Source organism: Protopterus annectens, chromosome 1.part1, assembly GCF_019279795.1.
Source record: "Protopterus annectens isolate FY-2018-M chromosome 1.part1, PAN1.0, whole genome shotgun sequence".
Lineage (NCBI taxonomy): Eukaryota > Metazoa > Chordata > Ceratodontiformes > Protopteridae > Protopterus > Protopterus annectens.
The window spans coordinates 803226019-803252362 of NC_056726.1; the positions used below are offsets into that span (position 1 = coordinate 803226019).

A 26344-nucleotide genomic window follows, 5' to 3' on the forward strand; every position below is an offset into this window, starting at 1 on the left:
CTTCTCCATCAACACTTCAGAACAAACATCGCATCTGTAGTGCTTTTTCCCGGCATGAAACCATACTGCTGATCACTAATCATCAGGTCCCTTCTTAACCTAGCTTCCACTACTCTTTCCCATAACTTCATGCTGTGACTGATCAATTTAATCCCTCTGTAGTTACTACAGCTCTGCACATCACCCATACTCTTAAAAATCAGTACCAAAACACTTTTTCTCCATTCCTCATGCATCTTCTCACTTTCCAAGATTTCATTAAACAATTTGGTTAAACACTCCACTGCCATTTCACCTAAACACCTCCATGCTTCCACAGGTATGTCATCTGGGCCAACAGACTTTCCATTCTTCATTCTCTTCATAGCTATCCTTACTTCTTCCTTGCTAATCCATTGCACTTCATGATTCACTATCCACACATCATCCAACCTTCTCTCCCTCTCATTCTCTTCATTCATCATCCCCTCAAAGTACTCTTCCCATCTGCTCAACATACTCCTCGCTTGTGAGTATGTTTCCCTCATTATCCTTTATCACCCTTACCTGCTGCACATCTTTACTAGCTTGGTCCCTCTGTCTAGCCAATCGGTACAGTTCCTTTTCTCCCTCCTTAGTGTCCAACCTTTCATACAACTCTTCATATGCCTTATCCTTAGCCTTTGCCACCTCTCTCTTTGCCATGCACCTCATCTCCTTATACTCCTGTCTACTTTCTTCATCTCTCTGACAATCCCACTTCTTCTTCGCCAACCTCCTTCTCTGTATACTCTCCTGTACTTCCTCTTTCCACCACCATGTTTTCTTGTCGTCCTTCCTCTGTCCAGGTGTCATACCAAGCACCATTCTAGCCGTCTCCCTTACTAGCTCTTCTGTAGTTACCCAGCTATTTGGTAACTCTTCACTGCCACCCAGTGCCTGTCTTAACTCATCCCTGAACTCCACCTCGCAATTACCCTTTTTCAATTTCCACCATTTGATCCTTGGTGCTGCCCTCACACTCCTCCTCTTCTTGATCACCAACATCATCTTACAAACCACCAACCTATGCTGCCTAACTACACTTTCTCCGGTCACCACTTTACTGTCTCCAATCTCCTTCAAACTGGCCCTTCTACATAAGATATAATCCACCTGTGTGCATCTTCCTCCACTCTTGTATGTCACCCTATACTCCTCCCTCTTGCTAAAATATGTATTCACCACAGCCATGTCCATCCTTTTTGCAAAATCCATTACCATCTGATCTTCTGCATTCCTTTGTTTAACACCATACCTACCCATCACTTCCTCATCCCCTCAGTTCCCTTCACCAAAATGCCCACTGAAATCTGCTCCAATCACCACTCTCTCACCCTTGGGTACAGTCATCACCACTTCATCCAACTCACTCCAAAATTTTTCTTTCTCATCCATCGCACACCCAACTTGTGGAGTATATGCACTAACAACATTCATCATTACACCATCAATTTCCAGCTTCATAAACATCACTCTGTCCGACACTCTTTTCACCTCCAAAACACTCAGCATACTGTTTCTTCAGGATAACTCCTATGCCATTTCTCCTCCCATCCACACCATGATAAATCAGGCTGAACCCACATCCGATACACCTAGCCTTACTCCCCTTCCATCTGGTCTCTTGTACACACAATATACCAACCTTCCTTCTGTCCATCATATTGGCTAGCTCTCTGCCTATACCAGTCATACTGCCAACATTCAAAGTTCTGAAAAATACACAAGTTTGTACGACAAGAAGCGAGCTATAAAATAGAAGGAAATTCTGCTTCTTGTACTTCTGGTAATAAAGCCCATAGAGAGACTGTGCCAGTGAAACCCTTTTCAGTGTTTCAAAAGAAAATGCTTGATAGACAGAAAAAGCACAAGAGTTGATTAAAGAACCAGGAGTACATTGGAAATAATGCAGAGACTGGATCTGAGAGATGGAGATCAACAGGAAGAAAACCAGCAACTTGGAAATTGACAAATGAAAGTTGGATTACAAAGCATTAATTATGTATGCAAAACATGAAAAAACAAGAAAACTTGGAAATACTAGACATTTCTGATATGATGTTATCCATGTCTTCATTCACCATCACAGGGTCGTGGATCCAACATCAAATCCGAGCTGGCAATATACAACAGATGGATCCAAAGCTCTGACTCCTTCCTCTCTCATAATACCCTGTTGCTCTCTAATCCCCATTTGTCATTTGCCGTGCTTGTGGTGCAGACATGTTCCTCTGGCTCTGGCTGTTAAGTACAGAATTTTCAATTTTTCTTTTAGTTTTTTTGTAGTTTTGTAGTGTGTTAATGTAGGATAGTCTAATTTGAAATGTTTTATAGAGTAGATCCTCCTCTCCAGTTAGTTAGTCACTTAGTCTAGTTGTGTCAGTGTGTGTGTGTGGGGGGGCTTTGGCCACCCTTTTTCTTCTGTTAGCAATTAGAGCTTTGTTCATAGTTTTCTTAGCATTCATTATACTTTGAGTGAGTTTACAATGTCTGATAGACCTGCTGGATTGAAGAAGTGCTCCTCATGTGGTTGGGAAAAAGCCTTATTCATATGCACTAGAAATTTGTTTATTGCTTGGGTGCTCCATACCTGGAGGTTGAGCATGACCTTTGTACTCCATTTAACCCCAGGGTTTTAGTGGAGCACCTCAACAAGTTGTTTCTTAAGGGTAAGGGAAAGGGGGTCCTTTTCTTTCCCCCTCAAAGGCTTCTTCTTCTGACCCAAAGAGGAAGGCCCCTTCTTCTTTTCCAGTTCGTGCCAAGAAACCACGACTGTCGGATCCTAAGTCCCTGGATCTGATCCCGGTCTCATCTGCTTCGGCTCCAAGGTCAGATCCAGGTCTTTCCTGAATCAGAAGCCCTCAGATCTGACCAAGGTGGGGCCAGCCCCAGATCTGACCAGTATGTCAGATCCAGCAGCTGATCCACCTAAGCATTTGGATCTGACAGGAATGTCAGATCCAATCATAATCTTGGAAAAACCTGCAGTCCCTTCCACTTCAAGCAGAGACCACTGTTGGCTCTGAGGCATTAGAGCCTTTCCCTGGAGCCTAGCAGTAGGTCAGGAAGGTTTCCTTCCAAGTCGACCCACTTCTCTTCGTCCTCCAGGTTATTTAGGAGCCTTCTGCCCTCAGACACAGACAGGATGATGATGAGTTTTCCCAAGGTCCAAATAGAGTTTGGTCTCCTGGCTTCTGCTGCCCATCTGGCCAGGTGAACCTCTTCCCCACCAGCTTCTTGTTCTCCTCATCCAAACACTTTGGGTCTGGATTCCAGGGACCAGGAAGTTTGCAGCCAGATTCCGATGCCACCCATGGAGCAGGGCGAGCCTGTGCCTTGGCATTCAATGCCGGCTCTTTGGGAAGTCTAGTACCATCTTTTCAGACCAATTCCTTCCTCTCAGAGCTTTGGCTTCTGATATCTCCAGACTGGTATCATCTGTGGGTTTTGGGGGGCATTTTCTGGGCTCATTCCTCCTCTCTGGGAGACGTCACCCTCAGACATGGGGACAGGACCACTTACAGCCCCTTGACCATCTGAGTGGTAGAGAGGACCTTTTCCAGGTCGGGAATTTCCTCTGCTACACCTCCGGTTCCCTCCTGCCCTCTCTCTACCTCAACTGGTGAGCCACACTTCCTGTTCTGGTTATCCTCCCAATCAAGCCTTCAGGGAATTTCCTCCCCTCTGGGAATCCCTATCTCTTCCGAGTCCTCCCCAGAGCCCCCAGTGGAGGAGATTCATCATAAGAGAAAGTGCAAGAGTAGGCACTTGGACTCCACGGTGGAGTCCTTCACAGAGGATACGGACCTCAAGAAAGGAAATGGGTCACCCAGATCTCTGCCCAATGATATCTCCTTTGGAGACATCCTTGATCTCCTAAAACAAAAGGGCAGATGGTCTTCCCAACCCCCTAATCAGAGGATTCTGTATTTTTGAAGGCCTTCGCGATAGTCCCCTCTACCTCCTAGGTGTCCCCACTGCTGATGAGTTAGTGGACCTGATTGCCAGCAGGGCCTGGCTGGAACAAGACATGGTGGAGCCTGTTCCAAAGAGGGTCAACAAATTCCTTAGTCCCCTTGTGAACCATTTATTCTGGAGCAAGGGTGTACCAGTCAGTGTCATCATGGTTGCCATCACCATGAAGAAGGAGCTAGCAGAGCAGAGCTCCACAGTCCATCCCCCAGACAGGGAGCCCTGGGTGATAGACCATTTTGGGAAAGGGGTATACACCTCAGCTACCTTTGGACTGAGGGTGACTAACTATTTGGCACATTTTATCTGCCTCCAAAGGGATTTGGTTCAAGAACTCTCCACCTCTCTTGCAGAGTTATTGTCAGTGAAGAACCTCAGGTAGATGTTTCTCAGGCTACCCCTCAAGCTGAGAGCATGGGCATTGCCTTGTGGCATCATGCCTTTCTTTGTTTGTGTGGGTTCAAAGAACACTTTAAGGCATCATTTACTAATGCTCCCTTCAATGTTTCCACTCTCTTTGGACCCTCCAAGAAGAACACTTTGATCCACAGAGAGTAGGAAGGGAAGACTCTGTCTGCATTAGGAATCAAGCTTTTGGCCCCCTAGAGGTCCTTCTCAAAGACCCAATGGGGAACCAGAAAGATGCGGTTCTGGAAGGTGCAGTCTCCCTTTCAAGACTCTCTGGATGAATCGTCTTCCAGTGGCAGGGAAGACGCTTCAATGGATGATGACACCCTCTTGGTGGGGGGGGGGGGGTCCACAAAATCAGAGCTCCGGGGAACCCTTTTCTGAGCAGCCCTTTCTGTACTCCTGAAGTGTTGCCTGGCTGCTCTGCCCTGGAGGCATTCAGGGACCACATTTCCCTACACCCGCTAGCTTGGACAAAAATCACTTCTGATCAGTTGGTGTTAAATATTGTTTCCAGGGGATATTTCATTCCCTTTTTAGAACCTCCTCCAGTGAGACAGTATCTCCCAATCATTTCACCCAGTCAGAGGGAGTTAGCCTTCAAAGAAGTTTAACAGCTTCTTCTAAAAATAGCCATCCAAGATCTCCCAGCAGGACAAAAGAGGATAGGGTACTTACTCTCACTTCTTTTTAGTGCCAATAAAGATGGGGGAACCTACATCCTATTTTAGATCTCAGCAAGCTCAGTCCTTCAGTCAAGAAGTCAAAGTTCCAAATGGTCACTGCTTAGTCCATTCTGCCCTTATTATGCAGGGATGACTGGATGTGGCCAATAGATCTCCAGGATGCCTACTATCACATCAAGATAGACAGGTGTTCCAGGAGACATCTTCACTTCTGGCTAGGGGCCAATCATTATCAGTTCAGAGCCCTACCCTTTGATCTCGCTACAGCCCCTGGGTGTTTAATAAATGTATGGTAGTGGTAGTGGTTCACCTGTGCTTGCAGGGATTCCAGGTCTTTCTGTACCTTGATGATTGGCTACTTGTGGCACCTTTGAGGCATTGACTGACACAGGTGACTGAGTATCTTCTTACCCTCTTCCTCCATCTTGCTATAACCATCAACCTGGCAAAATCCAACCTCATCCCCACTCAATGGTTAAAGTTCATAGGGGTTCAGTTGGACTCCATGTCGGAGATTGCAACTTTTCCCTCTGCATCGAATTCAATTGATTCAGGAACAGATCAAACAGCTTTTGGACCTGCCTTGCCCCGCCCCCCAGTTCTTTTAGCTCTTCAGACTCTCATTTCCATGGCCTCATTCATTTTCTTTATTCCTCTGGCCAGGTATCACATGTGTGTGTTGTAATGCACCTTAGCGGTCCAATGGTTGGCTCTTCTTCATCCTCTGTATATGACCATAAAACTGATGCCTGTGTGCAGACTCACCTTCTGTGGTGGCTTCAGTCATAGGATCTCTCTTTAGGCAGGCCCTTTTCTCTCCCTCCACTCATGGCCACTGTGACTACAGACACCTCCCTCCAGGGGTGGGGGGCATTTTCAGGGGAAGACCATCCAAGACACGTAGTTCCCAATAGAGACCAAGTTGAATATAAAAGTTCTAGAGATGAGGACAGTTCTTATATTGTTGCAAGACCTCCAGGACTGCCTCCCTCTAGGGATGGTTGTAATCCAGACAGACAACATGTCAGTTGTCTGGTATGTCAACAAACAAAGGGGAACACACCCTTACCCACTGTGTAGAGAGGCCATGAGAGTGTAGGAATGGGCTGTAACTCCAGGCCACCTCCTTATTGCAATGCACATACCCAGGGATTCCAATGTGTTGGCCAACAGGCTCAGCAGATCCTTTTGAGTCCTCATGAGTGGTCTCTCAATCCTTCGGTGGTGAATAAGATTTTCAACTGTTGGGGTCAGTCATGCTGTGGCCTTTTTTCCTCTCTGATCAACCACAAATGCAACAGGCATTTTGCTCTGATTCCCTCTCTGAGAGTCTCCAAGGAATGATTTAGTCCACAATTGGCCTCTGAGTCTCATCTACACTTACCGTCCTGTTCCCTTAATACCTAAGGTCTTGCAGAAAGCTCAATGCCTGAGGACATCTTTGATACTCACTGCCCCTTTCTGGCCTCATCAACTGTGGTTTTCCTTCATCAGGTCTCATCTGAAGTATCTGCCATGGATTCTGGATCCCCAGTAGGATCTGATTTCTCACTCATCGGGGCTCCCTCTCCCAAACCTTCAGACCCTTCAGCTAACAGCATCAATTTTCTAGTTCCAGTGATAATTAAATAGTCCAGGTTAGTGTCCCCATTAAATGTATAATTTTTGCCTCCCAAAAACCCTCTACCAGGAAAGTATACAGCAGTAAATGGAAAACGTTTTCCATATGGGCCAGAAGCAGAAATTTGTCTGCCTTGGTCCCTGATATACTTTTGTTCCTGTCCTCCCTTTTTCAAGATGGGTCGAGTTTTTCCACTTTTAAGCTTCAGTTGGCAGTGGTTTCTAATATTCACAAGAGCTCCCATCCCACCTTTTCATCTAGGCTTTGTATGGCATTTATGAGATGGGTCTTCCTTCTTCATCTTCCAGTTAAGGACACTTCACCTCCTTGGGACCTCATGTTGGTTTTGCAATCTCTGACTAGTAGCTCTTTTGAACCTGCCAGTTCCTGTGATCTCATGTTTTTGTCTTGGAAGACAGCCATTCTGGTTGCTATCACTTCAGCTAGGAGGGTTTAAGAATTACAAGCTCTTTCGATTACTCCTCCTTATATGACCTTTCACAAGGAGAGGGTCTCTCTGAGAATAAATTCCTCTTTCTTACTCAAGGCTGCTTCCAGGTTGACCCTTAATCAATGCATTTGGCTTCCAGTATTTTTCCCAACAACTCCAACAGAGGGGAGTATATCCTTCATATCTTGGATGTTCACAGACAGCTTTGTTTCTACTTGCATAGGACTAAGGATTTTCATAAGTCAGAACAGCTTTTCTTGGCCTTCTCTGATAACAGGCATGGCCTTCCAGTCTCTAAAGTCATTATTTCAAAATGGATTTCTAACTGCATCTCTATGGTCTGTAATCTGAATCACATGAATGTTCTGGGCCATGTCAGATCCCATTCTACTAGATCTGTGGCCACTTCTTCAGCTTTCATAGCAAGGCTTTCTATTGATGATATATGTGCTGCTACCACTTGGTCTAATCCTCACACCTTTATATTCCATTACAAACTGGATTTAATTTGTAGGAGTAGGGCTTCTTTTGGCTCCACAGTGCTCTGGCATGTCCTTCCTTGAGGCCTCCCAGGAAGTTTGGTAGCTGGGGACTCTGACTCTCTGGTGATGAATGAAGACATGGATAGCGTCAGATAAAGAGTTATGTACTTATCATAACCTGGCATCTGTGTTATCCTGTGTCTTCATTAATCACACACCCCTCACTGTCTCCCTCTTGTTTTTCTAGTGGAGGACATTGGAGGACATTGGAATGGGTTTCTCTCTACCTTGGTGGGAATAACTCAGGAACATGATGGTAAACACGATCTGGGGATTAGAGAGCAACAGGGCATTATAGGAGAGGGAGGAGCCAGAGCCTTCAACCTGTCTGTTGTATATTGCCTGCTCGGATCTGATGTTGGATCCAAGACTCTGTGGTGATGAATGAAGACATAGGATAACACAGATGCCCAGTTATGGTAAGTACATAACTCTTGTAGAGGACTCCAAAGCATATGCCCTACTTCATGCCATTAATGTCTGGAAGAGCATCTGTGAGAGGGAAAGATGAAGGAAAGAGTTAACTGTAAGTATAACAAAGCGTTGTTCTTAACTGAAGTAATTTTATAATGCATGACATAACCTACTTGCTATAAAGTAAGGCTTTCTCAGTTACTTCCAGATGTAATAGGGATACCAAAGTAAATAGGTGCCCCTATTTTTCCCCCTTCATTTTTTCTCCTTGTTCTGTTTGAAGAAATGTAGGCAATGCAATGTAAAAAGAAAAGAAAAGTCTGTACAACAGAGCATGATACAAGAAAAAATTATATTCTTTTTCTAACTCTTGTGTAAGGGGATGACTGGATTAAGGCTGTTGGCTTGATCTAATAACACATTTTAAGAGGAAGCAAATAAATAAAAAAGAACACTGGATATAATAAAAAGTTTTCCTCTAGAAAATAATTGAGACAAAACTGTAGCAGAAGGACAAAGTAATAAAAGTATAAGATAGGAGAGTGTTTGTGAAAAATGATTACTGACTGTACACCACACATAAGAGAAGTAAAGTAGAGGAAACTCTGTATCTAACTTTCATTTATCTATGGAGACAATCTGATAAGGGGCAATAAAAACAGAATAATTATTTCATTCAATGGCTTGGAGATAATGTTTTTGAAAGAATTCAAGTGTTTTTTTTCTAATCTGGGAGAGGAATAAAGATAAGACAAAAACAGACAGCACTTAGTGGAAGAAGAAGCACAGGCTGTACCATACATCTTAGCATAGATGACCTTCTTTGTAGGTTAATCCAAGGCTATGAGTGTGGCTGGCAGTCTGGGACAATAGTTCCTATTAGGAGTGTTAAACTTCAATATCTGAAGATGTACATAGTAGGTTTTAGGGGTATTATGTGGTATTTTTTTTGTTTGAGGCCTTTCGCTAAAACAAAACGTTTTGCAAGATGTAACACAGGTTCAAATGGCTATTACAAGAAACAACTATATAAAAGATCAACCTGACAAACATTAGTATATGCATGTAAAACAAAAGCTGAAAGCAGACATTTAAAAAAAAGCTGTTACATGTAACGGGTGGGAGTAATAACTTCTAAACATAATGACAAAGATTTCTATATTATATTTAAATGTGAGTGGTCTCACAGATATACATAGAAAAAGAAAGAGCAGTGAACCATATTAAAAAATGCAAAGTCCAAATAACTATGCTGCAGGAGACATATTTGGAAATAACTGAATTTGATAAGAAAGGATTACAGTATGGTTATTCAGTGGAATATCAGAAACAAAGGAAAAGGGAACTACTTATATTAATTGCAAGAAGAGCTCTAGTAGTAATAGAAGAGGGGAAAAGAAAACAAAGGTAGCTTTGTTGTACTAAGGGGATACTGGCATGGGAGGAGAATTACATTGGCATGTATTTATATTCTACCTAATACTACTATAATGGCGCTTAAGAAAATTCTGGGAGAAATAATCAGCATACAAGAGGAAATATTACTATAGGTGTAAAATGAAATTTGATTTGCAGCAGTAAGAATGTATCTGGGGGGCCCAAAAGGGAAAATATAACAAAAGATGGTAGATTTTTTAAGAAATTTAGAAAAAATGTTTGGCATGTAAGATGTGAATTCAGTAGTAGGAGTTTGGAGTAAATTTACATATTATTCCCCAAGGTACAAAAACTAGACTAGGCTATATAGAAATTATATTACACAGGAATATGTGCATTTAATTGAAAGTTTTGATATGCATGCAATAACTATTTCAGATCACAAGCTAATAATAACTAAAATAAAAATGCAGGGTAATGAAATAAAAAGACACACTGATGCTTTCCCACCTATCTGTTAAGAAGAGAGAGATTTAAGGAATGGGTTGTAGAAATTATTTGGGAATTAGTAGACAAAATAAAAATGTATTTTGAAAATATAGCTAGGGAGTGGGATAAAATCAAAGTGCATTTCAAAATTAGTGTTGAAATAAAAGAAAGAGAAATATGGTTAAGAAATAATAAGAATTATTTAGGTGGACTGAGAAAGGTTAAAGTATTGCAGAATAGAAGGAATCTCACAAAACAAGAAGAGGAGTAATTACAGAATGCTAAGCAGAAAATAAGGGATTACTTAATATGCATGAGTTTAGAAATACTGCTGTTAAGCAACTTTTTTTATAATAACTCTTCCTCACAAAAAACATTTAGCACAATGACTCAGGCAACAGAAAGTAGAAAGGGGTGTCACCAAGCTTAGTTTGCCTGTAACAAGGAAGATAACTAGAGATCCTGTAGAGGTACTAGAAATATTTTAGAAATGTTATGAAAATCTGTATAAAGTAGAGAAATATGGAAATCAAGAAAAGGTACACATGGAAATGTTTATAGAAGAATTAACTATGTCAAGGTTAGAGGTAGAGGAGGCTCAATTATTAACAGTTAGAATAGGAGGATATGAGATAAAAATGGTGATGTATAACCAATTGGGTCTATATTATAAGATCGACGGTTGAAAACATCGAACACCATATGGTCGACACCATATGGTCAATGACTTCAAACATCAAACTTATAATAACAATGAAAAAAAAGAAAAAAAGTACCCTAATGGGTTTAAGCAGGGGGCAAGTGCCCCTGCACCCCCCCATGTGGGGGCTGCATCCCCCACACCCCCCGCTACTTAAATATACCAACTCCAAGACCGCACTACATTGCAGTAAAGAGAAATCTCCCCTTACGGAGATTTCCATTTACATGTTCGATGTGCGCTTTCGCTAGTGTCGTGTCCACAATATCAGCTTTGATATTGTCAGCGTTCGAGAATATAATATAGACCCCCACCAATCTACAAGAAACTCCCCATGAATAAATAGTATTCCTGTGGAAGTTTGGAAGCTATGAGGAAAGAAATTGATAAATATCTGGAAGGTTTTGTTCAACAGTATTTTAAAAGGAGAAAAAGCACCAACATCCTGGAAGAAAGCGGTGGTGGCTGTAATACCTAAAGACGGTAAAGTCCCATCAGATCCAGCTTCATATAGGCCCATTACAACTATAAATCATGATTATAAAGTGTTTATGTCTGTAATGGCTAAAATAATGGCAACAGTGATTCCAAAATTGATAGATATGGATCAAAGTGGTTTTCTAGAGGGGAGGCATGCACTTGGCTGATGATCCAGGGGGTAGCAGAATTAAGAAAATACAACCATTGTTGGTGGGTCTTGATGCAAAGAAAACATTCAGCAGAGGAAGCTGGGAGTTTAAGAGTAAGGCAATGAAAGCATTTGCAGCCCCTGATAACAGTATATGGTTGACTAGGTGGATATATGAGGGATCGTAGATGAAAATTAAATTGTGTGGGTTCCTCTATGATAAGTTCTGTTTGAGCAGAGGAACCAGGCAATGGTAGTTTCTTTTCAATTTGTTATTTGCATCATATTTAGAACCACTATCAATGGACACAAATTCAATATAATTGGTATAGCAGTCGAAAAAAGCTGGCTTTATTTGCCAATGGTATTAACTAATAAAACCAGAAAAGGGCATTTCAGTATTGTGGAACATTTTGAGACAGTTTCATGTATTTTCTGAATACAAAATTAATGAAGATAAAACAGAGATAACAACTGTAAAGTATGTACCAATGCATGAATTAGTTCAGCAATACTCATATTTATGGGCACATAATAAAATGGAGTACTTAGGAGTATGGATAAAAAGGATTCTGTTATGACAGCCAAAGATATGTAGGAAGAGACTAAAAAGATAATACAAAAACTGAGAAAATAAAGGCTCTGTTTTATGGTTATGGATAGCAAGATACAACCAGTTAAAATGTTTTTGCCCCTTTTGTTGTATACACAAGTCAGGCATATTTTACCAAATGAGAACTTGTTGGATAGCAATTATACCTCTCAACCTGCTAGAGCAAGAAATCTGGACAAAGTCATAAGTAAAAGTGGGACAAAGGCCCCAAGATAGGGACACATTTTAAATATTGCTCTCACAATCTCACAAACTTAGAAAGTTAATAAAATAACAGGTTTTGTATTAGCATGAATTTTCTGAAGGTTATGAAGTCTGAAACTCACATGTCTGTCATTATTCTCTAATTTCAGTCTTTAATGATTTACCACTAATTTGCCAGGGAACCACAATTTTATGAAAAACAGACCAAAAATATGAGACCAAAATCTGGACATTCTGTGAAAATCTGTACAGTTTAGAGGTTTGATAGCAATTAATAAAAATTTGAAGGATTTTATCTGGGAGAGGAAGACAGCAAGAGTGAAGTGGGTTAAGCAAATCCTTCCAATAGAACAAGGTGGTTTGGGATTAACTGATTTGAAGGGGTATTCCAGAGCTATACATTTAAGGCTCCTATACATAACAAATGCACAAAGCTATAAGTCAAAGTGGAAAGGGATGATGATGAAATGGAGGGGAGTCAAGAAACAAGGAGAGACTGAGATTTTGGATGCAGATCCTTAAGGAGAATAACAATAACCATTCAGGATATTATATTCATAGAGTATCAGAAAATACTCTAAGAACTAAGCCAACAAGGGAATGGAGAAAGTAGATGCTGCCAATAGGGATGACTGCAATTAAGGATACAGATTATAGGTAAGAAGAGATTGAAATTTACTGGGGAAAACTGGCAAAGGAATCAAGGTATCGGGAGCAAATAATTAGGGAGGGAAAGGCAATAGAATGGGAAAATAATTTATTTGACCTGTAGGAGAGAGATTCCCTTCCTTATCAAGGACCGATATCAAAGTACAGACAAAGAGAAAGGAATAGGGGATCCTAAGAGAAAGACCAGCAATGGTAGAGTTTTTGGTAGACTCTAGAACCGAAGCTGCTGTTAAAGGATAATTAGTACAGTATACAAGATATTACATGATAACTATAAGAATCAATCAGATGAGGTTAGAAAGGAATGGTAAGAGAGCTTGGATAATCAATTCACAAAAATGTAATAGAGGGATATATGTTTGTCTCCCAAATACGCAACAAAATCTAGAAGATTCAGGATTTTAGGTTGAAGATAGTTACATATATATGTTTATACCCCAAGTAGATTCCAGAGACTTGTTCCTCTAGTAGGCAGCAAATGCTGGAGGTATGATGGGGAAGAATGAGATAAATGGGAACATATTTTCTGGGAGTTTGATGAGTTGGCAGACTAAAGATTCCCTGCAGACATTTCTATCAGAGATACTAGTGTGCAAATTGGTGTAACTAGGGAAATAATTTTTCTGATGCATAATTGGAATTGCCTGGACATAGGAAAACCTTGCTGAGCCTAATTATGGTGGCTGCCAAAAAAGCAATTTACTCGAAAATGGAAATTAAAGTCTAAACCAAATGTACTAGCACTAGTGAATATAGTAACAGATAAAACTACTGGAATTGGGATCTTTAGAAAGGTGTAGGAGTAAATTACATAGGAAAAAATGGGAACTATGAGAACAATACATACAGGGATGGAAAGGAGGCATGATTTTAATGAACTACTTAATGTTTGACTAACAATGACTGGATAGATTATAAGTAACGTATAATGTTTGCAACAGAAATATGTCAATATGGTTTGTTTCCATTTATATAAATGTATGATTGCCTATGACATAAGTGACAATTTAATAAAGATGTTTCTTGTTTGAAAAAAGGAAGTGCATGTAATGGTTGCAGCATGTCGTCACCACTCACTTCTGTGAGTCATTTAGTCTTTATCTTCCCAATTTGAATTAGCTGGTCTTCACAAGTGATTCATCCTTAAGACATACCCCTCAACCTCTCCCTAAGGATAAGCAAGAAGGGAATACCTCTTCATTCTCCTCCCATCACCCAGGTTGCTTCAGTCAAAGCTCTGTCCCTCTACACAACAGAACCAGCATAATCTGAACACAATTGCAAGAAGAGTAAACTATTTTTATCTTGCGCCTCTTCCTTTTAGCCAGGGTTACAGTGCTTGAAATACTACGTTTCACAGCAGGACAACTCAGGCAATTCACCCTTTGCCAGTTTGCCATATACTCTTAGGTTCATGGGTGTATATTAGACTAATTATCACTGGTGCATTTATAAACCTAGCCAAGCATCCCAATTGTGATTTAAACTCAAATAAATAACTGATTTAAAGGGTTTAATAAACTAAAAATTATATTCAACGATTTCCCAGTTTTTGTTCACATAAAAAGTCCAAGAATGCCCTGCAAGTTCCACTGATTATAAAGAAATGTAATTTATTGTAATTGCCCTTCAGTAATCTGTATATACTCTGTAAGTTTGTAATATCTATTGCTGGAGATTTGGTTCCAGATCTCTAATGAAAATGATGACTGATTATTTTGAACTTTCTGTTAACAAACTGAAACAGAATAAAATAAAAATAATAATAAACCATTCCAATAAATGAAAAAAATGCTTTCAGGTTTTTATAAATATAGTTGTTTAAAAATACATTGCTTTCTCTTATGTGTCTTGTTCACTCTGATCTTCTAATCAATTTTGTCTTAAAAACTCTCTCAACTTTACCTACATAGAAACAACCACATGTACAAACCACAAGACAAATAACCTACTCACAATGGCAATTGATAAAAGTGCAATAATCATGTAAAAACTTTTGAACAGACCCTATCTAAATTACTTTCATAATGGCCATAAATAAAACATAGGGTGGTATTCTTAATCAATACATATAAGCGCAGAATGTATGTGCATCGGCAGCGAAGAAGCTTGTTTTGTGAATTTGAGGCAGTCACTGCACTTAAGAGCAGCTGTTAGAAGCCGATTGAGAAACTGTTATGCAAATTAGTGAATAATGAGATGTAAATAAGGAATGAGGGAAAATTTGTGACTATCTTATGCAAATAACATGATTTTCCAGCCTTTATGTAATTCTTAGTCACGTTTTTATGCACAAGGACACCATGGGTACATGGGTTATAAGAAGTAAGTCAGTGCCTTTTCTGTCCACTTTACAATCTACAAAGATGCTTGCTTTTACTGCCAGTTTAGCCATCTCCTGCTGTGAGTTGATCATTTCTATCATGCCAAAACCTGTCAAGTAGAAGATACAGGCAAATGATTATTCACCTCAGCTTTGATGAGCAGGAATTATTAGGCAGGTTTAGAGTGGGCAATGATAAAATATGGCGGTACAGTGGTGCAGCGGTAGCATTGTCATCTCACAGCAAGAGGTTCTCCGGTTTGATTCTCGGCTGGGGTGCCATCTGTGCACAATCTGCATGTCCTCCCTATGTCTGTGTGGGTTTCCTCTGGGCATTCCAGTTTCTTCCCACATTACAAAGACATGCATCTGGAGCATTTCTCGCTGGGCCTCCACTGAAAACTGGCTTTGTTCCAAGTCAGACTTTCCCAGTTAACAAATGTTAAATAAATAAATACATACATAAAAATGGGCTTTGATGAATGTGTATGGTCCGCAGACTGGAAATGGGGGGGAGAATTGTTAGATATCTCACAGTTTCTGCCTTGAGGATACTACAGCAGTTCCTTGCTATACACTTGACACATACAGACGGGCATATCTGTTTCCCAGTGTCACAACAGGACTAAAATTATACTATGCATGCTTTGTATAGAATGGCACACTCTCCTGAGAAGCTCAGAGCGATAGATTGCACGCATGCTGCTTGCTATAATGGGCCCATCTGGACCACCAGGGAGTGGTATAGGAACAGAGAGGGCTACCATTCCATCAATTGCCAAGTAGTATGTGAAGCATGGAGATGCATAACCAACGTGTTGGCACAGAATCCTAGCAGTGCCCACAATTGTCATATTTGGTACACAAGCTCACTGTGCCAACCATGCCTGAATGGTCACATACTTGCTAGGTATAAACTATTATAATGCTGATAACCATAGTTATTTTTGTTTCTACAGAGTGGCATAGGTAATTCTGAGTAATCACCCTCTATTTTGTTATAAGTCCTCTCCCTGTTTCATTTGCCAGGTGATGCAGGCTGCCCACTCAATCTGCGGTTAGTGAAATTGGTCTGTAATCACCTAGAAGCTAATGAGGAACATTTTAACACCACCTTGTCCCAGACATGGATAGTCATTGAGCGAGCATTTGAACTGCTAAAAACTCATCTTCATTGCCTGGATGAGTTTGGGGTCCCTTCAGTATGTACCTGCTATTGCAAGCAGGAGTTAATTACCCATTGCATTCTGCACAACATGATTTTGCTTCAGTCTGGTGTACACTTGCCATGGACAGTCACAAACAGTAGCATTGTAGCTCCCTCTGTCATTTGTCCCACCAGTAATGATAGTGAAGGTGGCCAGCTAATGATAGTAACATGGGAATCCCACCAGCAGGCTTGTACATGATACATGGTTGTGAGATAATCTTGTGACAACTAGTAAAAGTGAGAATTTACAAAAATGATACTTGATGCATGCAGCATTACCTGTGGGCTGTTCTAATTAGGTTCATAGGTTCATAGGTTCATACTAGGCTATCTGCCCTAGGGCATTTAAAAGCCTAGCCAGAGTGTGTGTGGCTTTCACCACCCCTTAGGATGAGAATACTATACATATTAGTTTGCTGTGCCTCTGTCCAGCAGTGATACAGAGATGATTCCCGGGGTAAACCTACGATCTCCCATCCACTCGTCAAGATTTCTCTTGAACAGAGTCAGTGAGGGGCTCTGCCTCACATGGACTGGGATTCTGTTCCATAGTGTAGGGAGTCTCTGGGTGATGAATCTGTCCCTCCAGCACGTCCTATTTATATCCGTGTTGAGGTTTAAGTCTCTTGCTCTCATGGCTCTGGTGGATTTGGATTTTTTGAGGTGGAGCATGTCCATTAATTCTAGGTTGGACATGGCCTTGTATGTCAGGCACAGATCACCTCTGTGCAGACGGTATGCGACTGAATAGAGCTGGAGTTTCTTCAGTCGGGCATCGTATGACATATGTTTGAGCCCCTTTATCCTTTTGGTGAGGAACTTTCGGGGTCTTTCCAACTGCTGCAGGTGTCGGGTAAGGTACATTCCGAATGGGGCGTTGTACTCAATCATTGGTCTGATAAGTGAAGAGTACAGGGGTACAATGACCTCTCCTGATCTGGATGTGAATCCCTTCATGATCATGTGGGCAATGTAGAAGGTCTTCCTAACCACTTTGGCAATGTGAGTGTCAAAAGAGAGGTTACTGTCAACTTGGGTCCCCAGGTCCCTGATAACTTCTTCCGTGTTTAATGGATTACCACCTGTGTGGTAATTAGGGGTTACCTTGTTTTTCCCAAAGGGTATGACTACACATTTTTTGGCATTTAGCTTAAGGCCATGGCTCTGGCACCAGTTATCCATTTCTATGAGACCTTTCTGGAGGATGTCTGTGTCTGATGGCGTGTCAGTTATGGTGCCCATTTTGCAGTCATCTGCAAATTTTGTCAGCCACAATCCCCCTATTTTGCCTGCACTTCAGAAAAATAAATGCCGAATAAATTGGTGCTTCCTCAGCTTTAACTGTACATAAAAAAATCAAATTGTTCGACAGGCGATGCTCTCTAATACTAAGAAACAAACAAAACAGCTAGATTCATCATGTTAATGGCAAATTTATTGAATAACACATTTATAAAATGTCATTCAACAAATTTTCCATTAACATGAGGAATTTAGCTGTATTGTTTGTTAAACTATACATCAGGCATTTTTCCTTGCATTATAAACATAAGTTCCTTTTCAGAGGGTATTAGATGTCATCATTTGTACAGTGTTCATTGGTCAATGGCACTAGTGCTAGTCATACTGGCAGACTTTGAAGTGTAGAACAGCAGGTCATCACCAACATCTTCAACCCCTTTTTCCCATCTTGACATGGAATGAGGTATCATATTAGCATTAGTCAAGGTGAGCAGATCACCTAGAGCCAGTGTTTACATTACCGAGTGTTTAGTACTGTTATGAAAGATACTTATGTCTAAACTGCGAGTGTTTCATAGCAGTATTACTTACTGAGTTTGAATTTACCTGTTGAAAGAAAGTTCACTGTTTTTTAATAATGAAACATATCATTGCTCCTGCTTTTTTTTGTCCTGCTATTGTCTATGTGTTGTTTTTCAGGTACAAGGAATAACCACAGCACTTGGCATATCCAGAAAGGAACTTCTGGGAGAGTAATAGCTGTCCACTAAAGATAGTGTGGGAGATGGTCCCAGAGATCGTGAGCAAGTGCTAGCATGTGAGGCTTGATGGTGAGCTGCGGTAATGGTGGAATCTACTGGACGTAGGGGCACCTTTTGATAGTGACAAAAAAGTGCTGCAGGACCTAGACCTTGAATGAAAGGTTCTACCATGAGTTGGGGAAGTCTGACAAAGCCTGGCTGCATTTTTTTTTTGGGGGGGGGGGTCCACATGAATATCTGCAGCACTTTCTTGAGATGTAAATGGTGTATGGCCTACTTACCCACTGTATGGATGGAACTCCCTCAGCCATGTCCATCTGTGTCCTTGAAGCAGAAGAGTTGTTGGCTCAACCAGAACCCTGCGCCAGTATCATGAACTAGTACCCTTCCCCCTTCAACCCTTTAAGTGAAGTGCTAAAAAAAGTACTTCTGCAAAACTGCTGGCTTCCTGCAGATTCCTGCAGACACAGCACCCAATCTGAAAACACCCACTGCCTCTCAGCTGTTAGAACTCTTTTAAATGGCAGACTAACTAGGTGGCCAGATACATGACATGCCCCTCTTCCTCCTGACCAAGCCAGTCAGGTGACATTTCTGCACCCTGCCCCCAAACCACCTTCCTCTCATTTTGCAAAACAAAAACAAAAACAAAAAAAAAAAAAGAAAGAAAGAATACTTCTTTTAAACTTTAACAAGCTACTTGCTACAAATGTAGAAAGCAGTTGCTACAGTTTAGACCTGACAGAGAGCACTACAGTGCTCAGGTTTTTAAAAAAAATCTTTTTGTTTCAGACAATAACAAAGTGCTTGATACAATGTATCAAGTTTAGACCACACACATATAATGCTATACTTATCAGGTTTGACAGTAAATGAATTCTGACTTTTAAAAGCCAGTATTCATTAAAAAGCAAGTTGGATCAGCCAATCGCAACCCCAACACTTTGCACCCTGCCCAAGCTAGACTACTACCTCGATGTATATCTGGTAAGTCCTTACTACTGCTCATATGGAGGTTGACATAGATGCCATGTGTGCACTCATACTACATGTAATGAACATCATAGCACTGACCTTGGCATCTACCCTTCCCATGTATTGGAGAAGTTCCTCATATATACCCTGTAGCACTTTAATTACCCTGCTGACTCTCAGTGGTAACAGCCTGGGCCTGAACTATGAACTATGTCACAGCATATCTGCTGTTGGGTAGACATGGCCTTGTGTGTCCCTGGAGCTAACTGTGAAAATGTATTTGATTGGCATTCCCATGTAGAGGTTTTGCAGTTGGTACAGCTTCCTCCAAAAAGGTAGTCTCTTTATCCGGGGGTGGCAGTGCCACCTCCATTGTAATACCATTTATTTTCATTATGCTGAGTGTGTGTGTGTGTGTGTGTGTGTGTGTGTGTGTGTGTGTGTGTGTGTGTGTGTGTGTGTGTGTGTGTGTGTGTGTGTGTGTGTGTGAGAGAGACTGTGTCACTGCCTACAAAGTTATCCTCCTCCTGCTAGGTCATAGGATCATAGGATCATCGGAGGTTAGTAGGCTAATGGCTCCAGGGCCTTTACAAGCTTAGCTAAGTTCAACCCATGTTCCCAAGGCTGTCTGGTTCAAGCAGTGCCATACCAGCACAACATTACCACCGTGTGCCAATGTCCTGAGGCTGTGTCATGAGAATGATCATAATTGCATCATCACTGACAAGGCATTCTGCTGTTAACATCAACCTGCTGTGGTGTAGCACAGTGTGCTGCTGTTTCTGCTGCTGACGCTGTGAAGACATATATTAAGATGGAGTTATTGGGAGGTGTGACAGGTAAATATATTGTTCTATCTTGAAGGTATGATATCAACACTTAGCATGCAGTGCTTGCAGAGTTTGTGGAATACCTGATGTTGATGCAGCACCTGATGAGGAAGCATGTAACAGTTATATGGATGCAGGTACAATGACAAGTACATCTTGGGGTTATGTAGGTATATATACTGGATAACCAAAGTAAATGTGGAAAAAACTATACAAGTAAACCAATAACTCCAAAATAGTGCAGAAACCAAGATGAGGAAACAATCCATTTACTGTGCTTTTTAGTGTCCGTATCCATTTATATCCGTTTATTGGTGGATTAATAAAGTTCTAACTGTGGATTGTTTCCTCATCTCGGTTTCTGCACTATTTTTGGAGTTATATATACTGGATAAGTATCTGTGTGTGTGTGTGTGTGTGTGTGTGTGTGTGTGTGTGAGTGTGTGTGTGTGTGTGCGCGCGTGTGTGTGTGTGTGTGTGTGTGTGTGTATATACATATCTATATCTATATATTTGTATACATCTATATCTATATGTGTGTGTGTGTGTGTGTGTGTATGTGTGTGTGTGTGTGTGTGTGTGTGTGTGTGTGTGTGTGTGTGTGTGTGTGTGTGTGTCTATATATATATAGATATATATAGATATATATATAAATTTATATATATGTATAAATGCAGAACTATAAATATTAGTAGGAGAACTAATAGCACATAATATAGATAAATACAAATATATATATACACACATATATATATATATATATATATATATATATATATGTATATATACGTATATATTTCACACACACACACACACACACACACACACACACACACACACACACATATATATATATTTGTGTGTGTGTGTGTGTGTGTGTGTGTGTGTGTGTGTTTGTATGTATTTATATGTATATTGTGCACTAGTTATTCTTCATAGGTTAGAGAAGCTAGTAAAATTCTGTAACTTTATCAGTGAGACTGATTCAGGGTCCCAGATGTAAAAGGTTGTAAGTATCCTCCTAGCACTTTCATAATTTAATCACTTGCTGAGCAACTCATGTTTAAATGTATCAGGGCTAGCCAGCTGGCAATGTAAACTTTGACTCTAGATGATTGTCACTTTTGAAGTGACACCCCCGATCCCATGTGTAAAAATGTGAAAAAGGAGTTGTGGGTAAAGATGTTGCCATACTTTATGCAGTGTTAACAAACCTAAAAGAAATATGAAATAATGCAATCCACTAAAGCATAATGCATATTCATGATTAGCAACCGACTCTATTCTCTTTCATTTTTCTCATATCTTTGCAGCTTCTGAGAAAGTGGCATACAACATGGAGGAATTCCAGATGATAAAGGTCCAATTTGTTTCACATTCCCATAAGATTAGGATTACTCAACAAAAGGAAATAACAGATACGTGTATACCATCAAAATAAAATAAGATGTCATAATTATGTGAGAGATTTCTTCTTGTCAGGCTTTCATACTTACAGCATCATTATGTGGTCTGTAAATATATTAATTGAGCTTTCTGTGACTTTAAATCAGTTAAAGTGGAAGGAAATGTAGAATGGCAGTAATGAATATTTTGGAACTGAAAGCATACCTGACTGTGAAACAGTACTTGTACTTCCTGTTACACTTCTTAACTGCAGATGGTTTATGAAATTTCATTGCAGAAATTACTACAGTTTTTCAGTCATATTACAGTAAATGCAATAATTCAAATGAAGGTCGACCTGAAGCTCATTCACTACTTGCAAGTAATTGCTCATTACATTACTAATTGCATGATATATAACTGGTTAATGACAGTTGCATATATTGTGTCATTAAAATAAAGTCATTTGCTATTTAACATGAGTCCTTTGGTTGTCTTTATTTCTCTCCCCACCCCCTTTTTATTTATTTCCCTTTTATGTTCTTTTGCTGTAGATCCAGAAGTGCTTGAAGAAAGTTGGTTGCAAGCCTCCCAGGTGACATTAAGATCACCAACTCAGAACTCCCCCTGGCTGTTTTAGAATACTTCATAAGGTGTGGGGGGGGTGGCTCTAAACCTGTGGGCCCCCAGTGCATGTCAGCCTGGCAAGTTATAACTGAGGGTTTCAGGATGTTGTAAATGCTGCAGTCAAGAGGGTTATGGAAAAGCATCGGAACCCATATCAGTTTCTTCTTCTGTGAGGAGATGACTCATTGACCTTGTCTTGTGTGGCCATCAAGCTGCATCACTGGTGTCATGCAACCCCGGTCCATCAAGTTTGGTGAATATTGGAGGCCATTTGGACAAGGGTGAATATGGGTGCTCAGCAGTTCCCACCATCCCTCTTGTCTCGGTCTTCTGTATGCTGTCAGCCCTCCATCTCCTGTTTGTTTTGTCTGTGTTTTATGTTTTTAAAAATGACTAATTCTTCACTAACTCTCTGTACACTACAAGTATAATCAACACAACCAGATACTTATGCTGCTCAGCTGCCATCAGTCACACTGCAAGTACAATCAACACAACCAGATACACATGCTGCTCTGTGAGCATCAGTTACACTGCAAGTGTAATCTACACAGCCAGATACTTATGCTGCTCTGTTGGCATCAGTTACACTACAAGTATAATCAACACAACCAGATATTTATGCTGCTCTGTGAGCATCATTCACATTACAAGTATAATCAACACAACCAGATACTTATGCTGCCCTGTGGCCATCAGCTACACTGCAAGCATAATCAACACAACCAGATACTTATGCTGCTCTGTGGCCATTAGCTACACTGGCTTCCTTACTGGTACTTCACACTAGAGTTCTGGGGCCAAAGTGCACTATGTTGCATTTGTTTGCATAAACCTCAGCTGCTATCTTTTTTGTCCAGACTTTCCAAATCCATTGCTTGACTCTTCTATTCATCTAACACTGCTGCATATTTCTTTATGTCAATAGCAAATAGCTTGATCTCATTCTGTAGTCACACTGCTATGTCTGAGATAACACACTGTATAGAAATAGGCACACAGCAGACTCATGTGGTACTCACCTTGTCATTTTCCAAATTCATGACATTTCCCCTCTCACTAAATCCCACTGTCTCAGACCATTTATCTGTTCAGCTATCCAATCTCTTGGTTTTAAACCAGCTCTCAAGTCCTCTGTCTTTCTTAGCAGTTTCCTCTGTGAGATTGAGTCAAAGGCCTTGCTGACTTCCAGGTTGAGTATTATTACTAGTACTGTGCTATCAAGTTAACCTCAAACCCAGCCATAAAACTGAATCAAGTTTCACCAACAGCACCTTTTTCCATGATCTTATATTGCTGTCCTGCATGATTTGTCCTCTATTAATGCTGTCATCTTACTCTCATGATTCTTTTCCTGAGTTTTTTCCTCTGACACAGTTGCAACGCTAACAGGCCTATAGCTCTTCCTATTTTTCATTTTTTTGCTTCTTCCCCTTGTTCAAGGGTACCACACTTACTTTCGTATAGTCCAGTGGCACTTCTGCAACACCCAATGATCAAGTAAGAGTATGGTCATGGGTATGTCAGCACATTGGCCAGATTTCTGAGAACTCTGGTGGGGGTCAACCAATCTGGTCTGTGTGTTTTAACCTCCATAAGAGCAGCCATTTCACTTTGACCTTCCTTGCTTTCTGTCCTGGTGTTTGCCCACTATGTGCCACATTCTTCCCTGTCTCTATTCTAGCATGGAACCTTCACCTCACTTTTCTCTGTGAAGACAGAAGCATAATATATTGATCATTTCGCACATCTCATTTTTCACAGTTTTCTGTGATGTTCATCAAATCTTTGCTCAGCCTGGCCGGTTCTCTCCTACCCTTCCTCATTTCTACTGTTTCCCCAAAAGCCTTTGCTTCCCTTCTTGATCCTTTCTGCTAAGTCCCTTTCATTTTTAGGTTTTACTGTCCTTGTTATATGTCCTGCCTTTTTGATAGCCTCTTTGTATGTAATTCCTTCACTTCCCTACTCCCTCCTTTCCATCTCTTTTATCCTAATTGCTGCACTTTTTATTTCACCCCTGCTTCAGTCTTTCCAGCTTATCCTAGAGCCCCCATCCAATGTTGTCTCTACCAGATTCACCTACAGCACCAAGACTCTGTTCCAAGGCTGGGCCAGAATGGAACCTAAGTGTCTTTGGAGGGGTTGTATTGTTGACCAAATTCATTGAGGGATTCTTTTAATTTATGACTTACTGCTTGATTCCCCCAAACGTGTACTCATATATTACACCTAAGAGCTTCTCCCCTCTATGGATATGCCTCCCCAAAGAGAATGCCTAGATGAAGACCCCCCCCAGATAGTCATTTGCATCCCTCCTTGCCAACACTTCAGATGCCAGAGCTACTAATTGAATGCAGCTTTATTCCTGTGTGCCACGTCTCTGGTCACACTAATTACTGTTTTGATCTTTTTCGTCTTTTGCTTTTTGCATGTTTTTCTTACCCTTGTCAACAGCCCTGAGAACTTTATCCCTAACTGATTCCCATAGCTTCTTTACTTCCTCCATTTACTTCTAGTCTCCTAACACATCCTTGACCACCTCTCCCAGCCAGCACAATCCACTCTTCTGAAATTTCACACCATCATCTTCATCCTTTTATTTCTACTCTTCCCCTCCTAGTCTAAGCCACACTTTTTACTAGACCCAATGCCAGAATAATAGCCTTTCTGGTACAGTCCTACACCAGTTGGCTGATACCTTCATGGTTCAAGGTCTCATTCAGCTAATGGTCCCTTTCTGCATTGGAGATTGGACTATCTTACTGTGCTCTTGAAGATTCATATTCCCATAACTGTTATTATTATCCTCCTCCCCTCTCCTTTATTCTTCTCTAGTCGCTCATCCTCTTCCCTTATTGTAATTGGCAGATGACAGACTGTGTCAGTCTACAAGTTCTACTCCAAATTTCCATACTTAACAACCTGGGCACTTAGCCTAGTTTCTAACTTTGACTGTATTCTTGTTATTCCTGGTTTGGAGTTCTTCCTACTCTCTGAGCTCACATGTGCTGCCCTCATTTATGCAAATGGCTACCCTCACCTTCCCAGATTTTTGGCATTCCTGAGGAGCCTATAGACAGGGAGCTCAATGTTCCACCCTGACATTGTCACTGGCATACATTTCTGTGTTAGGAATGTCACCCACACCACTGTATCATTGCTTGTAGCTCCTCCATCTACCATCACAGTCTCCTTGCATTTCAATTTAAGATTTCTCAACCTTGGTCTAAGTCACCCCCATTAGTGTGTCTACCAGGTTCTATGTCCCTTTTTGCCTTCTGTTTACTGCCAAAACATTTTCCTTCCCTTTTGTCACTTTACCTCCCCTTCTGGCTTAACTTAGAGGTCTGATAATTCAGATATAGCCTTTCAGCTCAGGAATAAGTTCAATTGTCCTGTCTGGGCTAGGATGAAGAGTGCACCTAAACAAAGCTGGACTGGAATTCTCCTGCCAGTCCTGTTCCTATTCCTATTACTAAATCTCTTGTTCACACTTTACAAACAGTCATTATACTTCCTAATCCTATCTTTCCTGTGTCTGCTGACTGCTGTTTATGGTAACATTTCAGCAAATGATACCTCCAAACCCTTTGCTAACATTCCACTGCCACCTTAGCTAATTCCTCTGATTTATCATTGGTTCCTACATGCACCCAACTTGCATCCACCACTTTCCGTTCGTGACCATTTTGGTCATCTCAACCCATGATTTACTCAGTCTAACCCTGTGTCCAGTTTTACTGAACTCTGGTCTTGCATCTCTCACATGACCAGACTCCTGATTCCATTTGTGATTGAGTCATCGGTCACCAAAACCCTCTTCTCTCCCTCATACTTTCTCCTCTTGCCTTTTTTTCCTGCCCATTTTGCTATCCCTGCTAAATGTAACATTTCCACCTCTACTTCCATTCTCAGTTTTTCTCACTGATTATATTGATGAATTCTCTCCTTTTGTGGTGTGCATAAGTTGTTCTACATCCCTCCTATGCTCTTTGTACATGACTTGTCCATTGTGCAAATTTGTCTTTCCTGGTCTCAAATCTAGAATGTTTAAAGCAACAAGGATGACAACAATAATGCAGTAAAATAAGAACAGGAAATAAAATATAATAATACTCTAGCTTATGAGTACTTCCAGCATACACACACACTCTCGCACACACACATGCAAACACATGCATGCATGCGCACACAT

General features: G+C 40.8%; 1 long non-coding RNA gene across 2 annotated transcripts in view; it reads left to right on the forward strand.

The window, feature by feature from the left end:
- LOC122807227 overlaps positions 1-22004 on the forward strand; it is a 78973-nt gene extending 56969 nt beyond the window's left edge. For both annotated transcript variants that reach the window (XR_006365605.1, XR_006365606.1), the window contains exons 6-7: positions 19930-20145; positions 21450-22004. This is a non-coding gene — a long non-coding RNA (uncharacterized LOC122807227). The remainder of the gene's footprint in view (positions 1-19929; positions 20146-21449) is intronic.
- Positions 22005-26344: the final 4340 nt, after the last annotated feature.